We start from the raw sequence: 6,100 nt of genomic DNA, 5'->3' as shown, positions 1-6,100 counted from the left end.
AAACCAAATTGATTTCCAACCCTATATAAAATCTACAACCACAACCTTCAACTTTAATTATTATTGAATTAGGGTTTATGTTTAATGTTAGGGTTATATTAGGGTTGCAAAAAAGAATCTATGATAAAATTGTGACTAGGCTTGGAGTACCAAAATGGTTAGATTTTATGCCACAACAAAGGATCAATGATGATTATAATAAAATGGTTTAAGTATGGTTAGGGTTAGGGTTATCTTTGGATTTGTGTAAGGGTTACAACCATAACCCTAAACCATATTAAACTTCTCCCTAAACCTAACTAAACAATAAACCAAATTGAACCTTAATCCTAACCCTTAACCAAATTAAACCCTAATGCTAAGACAACTTGAATTGTGACCCTAACATTACACATAATTGAATCCTAACTGTTAACATAATTGAGCTTTAAATCAAATTGAGCACTAACCTCCAACCTAATTTAACCCTAACCCTAATAACCTTAACCCTAAAGCAAATTTAACCCAAGACCTAAACAATATTGAATTCTAATTCTAACACTAAATCAAATTTCAAACCTTAACCCCAACCAAAATGAATTGTAACAATAACATTGAATGACTAAAATCTAATCCTAATAGTAAACCAAATTACATGCTAACTATAAACCTAATTGAACCCTAAAGATATATTAAATTTAACCCTAACACTAAGACAATTTGAACCTTAACCCTATACCAAACACAACCCTAATCCTAAATTAAATTAAACCCAAATCATGAACCAAATTTAACCCTAACCAAATTGAACTATAAACATAATACTAAACAAAAATAAATCCTATCTTTAAATCGTATTGAACCCTAGCACTAAACCAAATTAAATGCCAACTATAAAACTAATTAAATCATAAACCAAATTGAACTCTAACCCTATACTATATTTAACCCAAACCCTAACCTTAACCATAGCCTTAACATTAACACTAACCCTATACTAAATTCAACCAAAAACTTTCACCAAAATGAACTTTAACCCTAAAACTAAACCAAACCAAGCCTTAACCCTAAAACTAAGTCAAATTGAAACTTAGCATTTTATCTAATTGAACATTAAACAAAATTAAAAACTAATCCTATGACTAAAATAAAAGAATTCTAACCTTAACATAACTTAATTAAGCAAACAAGATGAGAAAATAGACACTTCTAAATCATAGGCAAAAGTTAAACCTAAACCATATTACACCCTATCCATAAACTATAAATAAAATTGAATCCAAAAGTTGAAGCAGGACCCTAAACCATATTAAATCTTATTTCTAAACCTAATTAAACATTAAACCAAATTGAACCCTAATCCTAAATCTTAACCAAATTAGAAATAAATTATTGGACTTATAGATTAATAAATGTTTCTTTATTTAATTTCTTTTCATTGTGGTGTTTATATATATTATATTATATATATAAAGAAAGCGGACATATGTGGAGGCTTTTACTTTTTTTTTCTACTTAAATAATATATATATTTTAAATTAAAAAAATGAAAGCCTCGATATCTATTGGCTTTCTTTATATATATAAGCTAGTTATATTTATGAGCATAAGTGAGGAGATATTTGCAAATAGGTAGATAGGGATGAAAAATAGAATAATTTTTTTTATATATTAAATTAAATCAAATTTTAAATGTTGTTTTTAATAATTTAGAAATAGATTTAATTTGAGATGAGTTCTATTTTTTTTGTAATATTTTAAAACATTAATTTATGAGTCTATTTTTTCATAGAAGAAAGTAAATTTATAAGATATTGAAAACAAAATTTATTGTAATAGAATATTCAAAAGAAAGAACTTAAGCATTCTGAAATATTGAAGCACCAATCCTTCTTAAATTTAAAAATAAAATAAAAAAATATTAATTTATATGTTCAATTAATCAAATTGTATTTGTTATTCAATCGAATAATATGATAAAACAATTACATACAAAATAATAAACAAAGATTCTTATAAAAAATCAAACAATACAAATAAATAGACACTACAATAATACTTGCTAATGTATTTTTATCACATAATTAGAAAATGAAACTTAAGCTAACATACACTCGTCATGGACCTATATTTTTTTTTGGTCAAGTGAGGTAAGTTTTATATATATTTATTAAATTATGGAGATTAAACAGAGAGAAAGATGAAATAAAATCAGATATGAATGAGTTGTGTTTATTGAAAAAATATTAAGTATAATATATACAATTATTATTTTATACTATATTTTATGTAATGTAAATTATTGTACTTATTGTCAAAGTCCATTTTGTATTTGAGAAATGTAACAATTTTAAGCTCCAATAGGAGAAAACAAAAAGTTTCTAGCTTTGGAACTTCGTCTATCCACTTATATGAAAGACTAATCATTTCCACACATACAATTTTTCTTATTATTGATGGAGACTTTATTTTATCAATTTTAATTATTCTCTCTCTCTATCTACATACATACATCACTCACTATCACACATATACACTATTTCTCTCTCCCTGTCTATCTATCTCTATTTCTCTCACTCCTACTCTCTATATTACTTATCTATATTGCCTCCTTTATCTCTTGCTCTTGCCCCCTCTATCACTATTTTCTCTCTCCTCTCCCTCCCTCTCTATATCTCATTTTCTCTATCTCCCCCTCTCTCCCTATCACTCCCTCTTACCATATCTTTCTACATCTCCTCTCTCTCCCTTTCTTTCCCTCTTTAACTATTTATATATTTATCTCCCTCTCTGTCTCTCTATCTCTCCAGCTCTATTTCCCTTTCATTGCTCTCTCTATCTTTTTCTATCCATATCACTCTTAACTCTATTTTCCTATCTCTCTCTCCCTTTCTCTCTCTTTATCACCTATCTACATCATTTGTTAAATGACCTACCAAACGACCTCATCCATTACACATACATATAATGAACAAATTTTTTACTTATTAAAATTCCAAATCCAAATCTCTTGGACATACCCATTGCACACCAAGATGCAATTGCTAGTACATAAATATCTACTGTGATTTGAATAATATATCGATAGATGAGATCTGAATGCAGATATCTGTCGCGCATTTCAATTTGATTGTCAGATTAGTCACCCTCTTGTGTCCCCACCAAAAGATTTCGATGTGTCAAAGAATCTAGTCCTGTGTACAACTTCAAAGGCGTGTAACTTGTAGGTTCAATTGGACAGCTCTGAGACGGTCAGTGTCAGGCATCGTGCAGTTTTAGTGTTGGATAGAGTTGACAGTGAAGGTTACACTCAGGGGAGGTTAAACCCTGCGTTCCTTCCTATATAAACCCTCTCCCACCGCTCTACCAAACTCATAACAAACAACAACGTCTGTTGTGAGTCTTTTGGCTTTGGGCTTGTCTTGTTAGGATTTTAATTTTCTTCCTTCATTTTTATTTTCCATGACTGCTACTATGAGTCTTTTGGTTCGAGTCTTTTAGTTTTGGGCTTGTCTTGTGAGGATTTTGCTTTTCTACTTTCATCTTTATTTTCCATGACTGCTGCTCTGCTACTATATCATTACTCTCGCCCTTTATAAATAAAATAGGCATACAATCTTTTCTAAAACGTGTTTCTCCTTTGCGTTAAGAGTTACAGTCTGCACTTTCAGGGAGTTTATATTGTCTGAGTTTTGTGTTACAGTTTGCACTTTCAGGGAGTTTATATTGAGTTTATATTGTCCGAGTTTTGTGTTGATTTTCCACGTTATAGAATTTACCTCTCACAGCCGTTTTTTATGTAGGTGAGGGAGGCATCATTTTTGTTCAAAGCATTACATTACTGTTTGTGATAAGATTATTTATAATGTGTGTTGTCTGCGTTTTCTGTTGATTTTTTCTTGTGAAGCAGGAAATGGCGATTGAGCTGGTTATGGAGTTTACCCTTGCTGTTTTTTGTTATGTTGTTTACCTCTGCTCTAACAGCTCGATCGGTTTTGATGTAAATGGATGCCGTATGTTTGTTCAAAGCATAACATTACCCTTTCTTTTTTTTTAAGGTTTCATTACATTACTTTTTGTTTTCTAGGGTTTGGCCAATTTATGGTTAAACGTATTTTTTTTTTTTATTGCAGGGTGCACTCCATATGGAATGGAGAACCAGATACTTCTAACAATTTATGATTTTATATTATAAATTGTCTTTTATAGTTTGTTGTCTTATTATAGAATATTATATTTGAAAGTTGTTTTGAGGGTAGGATAGGAGAAATTGATTTGACTAAATTTAGTGTTTTAACTTTTAAATATTTAATAAATTTATATTTTACTATTACAAGTGATATTTAATTATGAGTTTTATTTATGAAAATTAAAAATAATTTAAAATCTATGTTTTATTTTTTATTAAGTAATAATAAATTTTAATTTTAGTTAGATGGCTATATGTATACAAATTTAATATGAATCAAGTTTTGAGATAATGTTATATGATATAAAGACATTATAAAGAAACATAAAGAAAATGGAGATAGAAGATTGTTTGAGGCCGAATAAATGATGAAGAGATGGAACCAAGATATAAAAAGATTTCAAAAATATGGAAGCAAAGAGAATTGAAGAAGATGAGAATTTTTAAATCTTCTATAAACATTTTTTTTAATTTCTTTCATAATGTCTATATATTATGTAATATTTTTCTTGAAATTTTGATTATATTGATTTTGTATACATTATGGTTATCTAACAAAAATTTAATATTTTTTGTTACTAATAATTTTTATTTATTTGTTTTTTAAGTTGATAAATTATGATCAATATTTTCATCAGTTTTTTCATAGTAAATTACATGCTAAAATACCATTTGTTATAGTTGATAATTTACATTTGATATTAATATTCTTTTAATTAGCTATCATGATTAAAAGAAAAATACAATATAAATGAAATACTACAAAATGTGTTAGAATTATTGTATTAATATAATAATTCAATTGTCTAATGTAATTTTTAAATATATTTATTGAATAAAAAATTGTTTCTTAGTTTGAAGTGTCTTTATGTAAACTTGATATTATGTTGGTGCTTCTTAGTTTGAATTGGCATCATAGAAACTTCATATTATGTTGGAATTTAAAAAAGCATATAATTAAAGATCAAGTATGTATGTTTTCTACACTATAATTATTTTTTTAGAAGATTATATATTTGTACATGAAAATTTTATCCATCAGCTTAAAATGCCCCTATGGAAATTTCGTATTATGTTGGTGCCCCTATGGAAACTTCGTATTATGTATTATAAGATTATGCATTTCTAAGTAGTCATTTTTTTTTATGAAATTACAGGAGTTATTATAGAAATAGTTTAACCTTTAGCTTGGATTGTCTCTATGGAAGTTTGGAATTATGTTGGTGCTTCATGTTGAATCTCAAAAGAGCATATTATTGTAGATCAGGTATATGTTTCTTCTCCACAATATAATGTTTTTTATTATAATTTTATACATTTTTAAGTAATCATTATTGAATGATCCTACAGGGCTTATTACAAAAAGTTTATCCTTTTGCTTGAACGACCTCTATGGAAGATTGGAATGCTGTTGGTGCTTTATGTTAAAGCTAAAAATAAAAATAAAAATCTTTGTATGATCTTGAAGGAGACGTTTAACCCTTCATTTGAAGTGCCTCCATGAAAACATGGCATTATGTTAGTACTTTTTAGCTTGAAGTGGCTCTATAGAAACTTCATATTTTGTTGGAGCTCAAAGGAACATATCTTGATGCTTTGAGAGCTTTTTTGGTTGTTGACGAATGTGTCAATAATATTTATCATTTTTTTTAAATTGTTAACTTTCTTACATCTTGTTAGAATATTGTCAGTTATCTTACTATGTGAATTATAAAATTTTAGTCTATTCATTCATTTATTGTAGTTTTTTATATATAACAATGATATCTTATTTCAATTCTTTCTAAATTAGAAATTTAAAATTAATTTTTAAAATAAAAAATCATACTCTCATTTATAATTCCTATTTCAAAACAAAATCAGCATGTTGAGCATTGTTTTCTTTATGAATCTTACATTAATAAATTTAAAAAAAATTATAACCTTATATAA

At 27.3% G+C, this 6,100-nt stretch overlaps 1 long non-coding RNA gene across 2 annotated transcripts; it reads left to right on the top strand.

The window, feature by feature from the left end:
* Positions 1-3,373: 3,373 nt before the first annotated feature.
* LOC131875601 (uncharacterized) lies at positions 3,374-5,822 on the top strand. 2 transcript variants are annotated; one of them, XR_009372421.1, is made up of 3 exons: positions 3,374-3,992; positions 4,113-5,435; positions 5,519-5,822. It is a non-coding gene; the product is annotated as an uncharacterized LOC131875601 (long non-coding RNA). The 2 variants fall into 2 exon arrangements; XR_009372420.1 differs by having other exon boundaries at positions 3,374-5,435.
* Positions 5,823-6,100: the final 278 nt, after the last annotated feature.

This window comes from Cryptomeria japonica, chromosome 5, assembly GCF_030272615.1.
Source record: "Cryptomeria japonica chromosome 5, Sugi_1.0, whole genome shotgun sequence".
Lineage (NCBI taxonomy): Eukaryota > Viridiplantae > Streptophyta > Pinopsida > Cupressales > Cupressaceae > Cryptomeria > Cryptomeria japonica.
The sequence above is the reverse complement of the archived record's forward strand: the minus strand, read 5'-3'. Positions and strand labels throughout refer to the sequence as shown.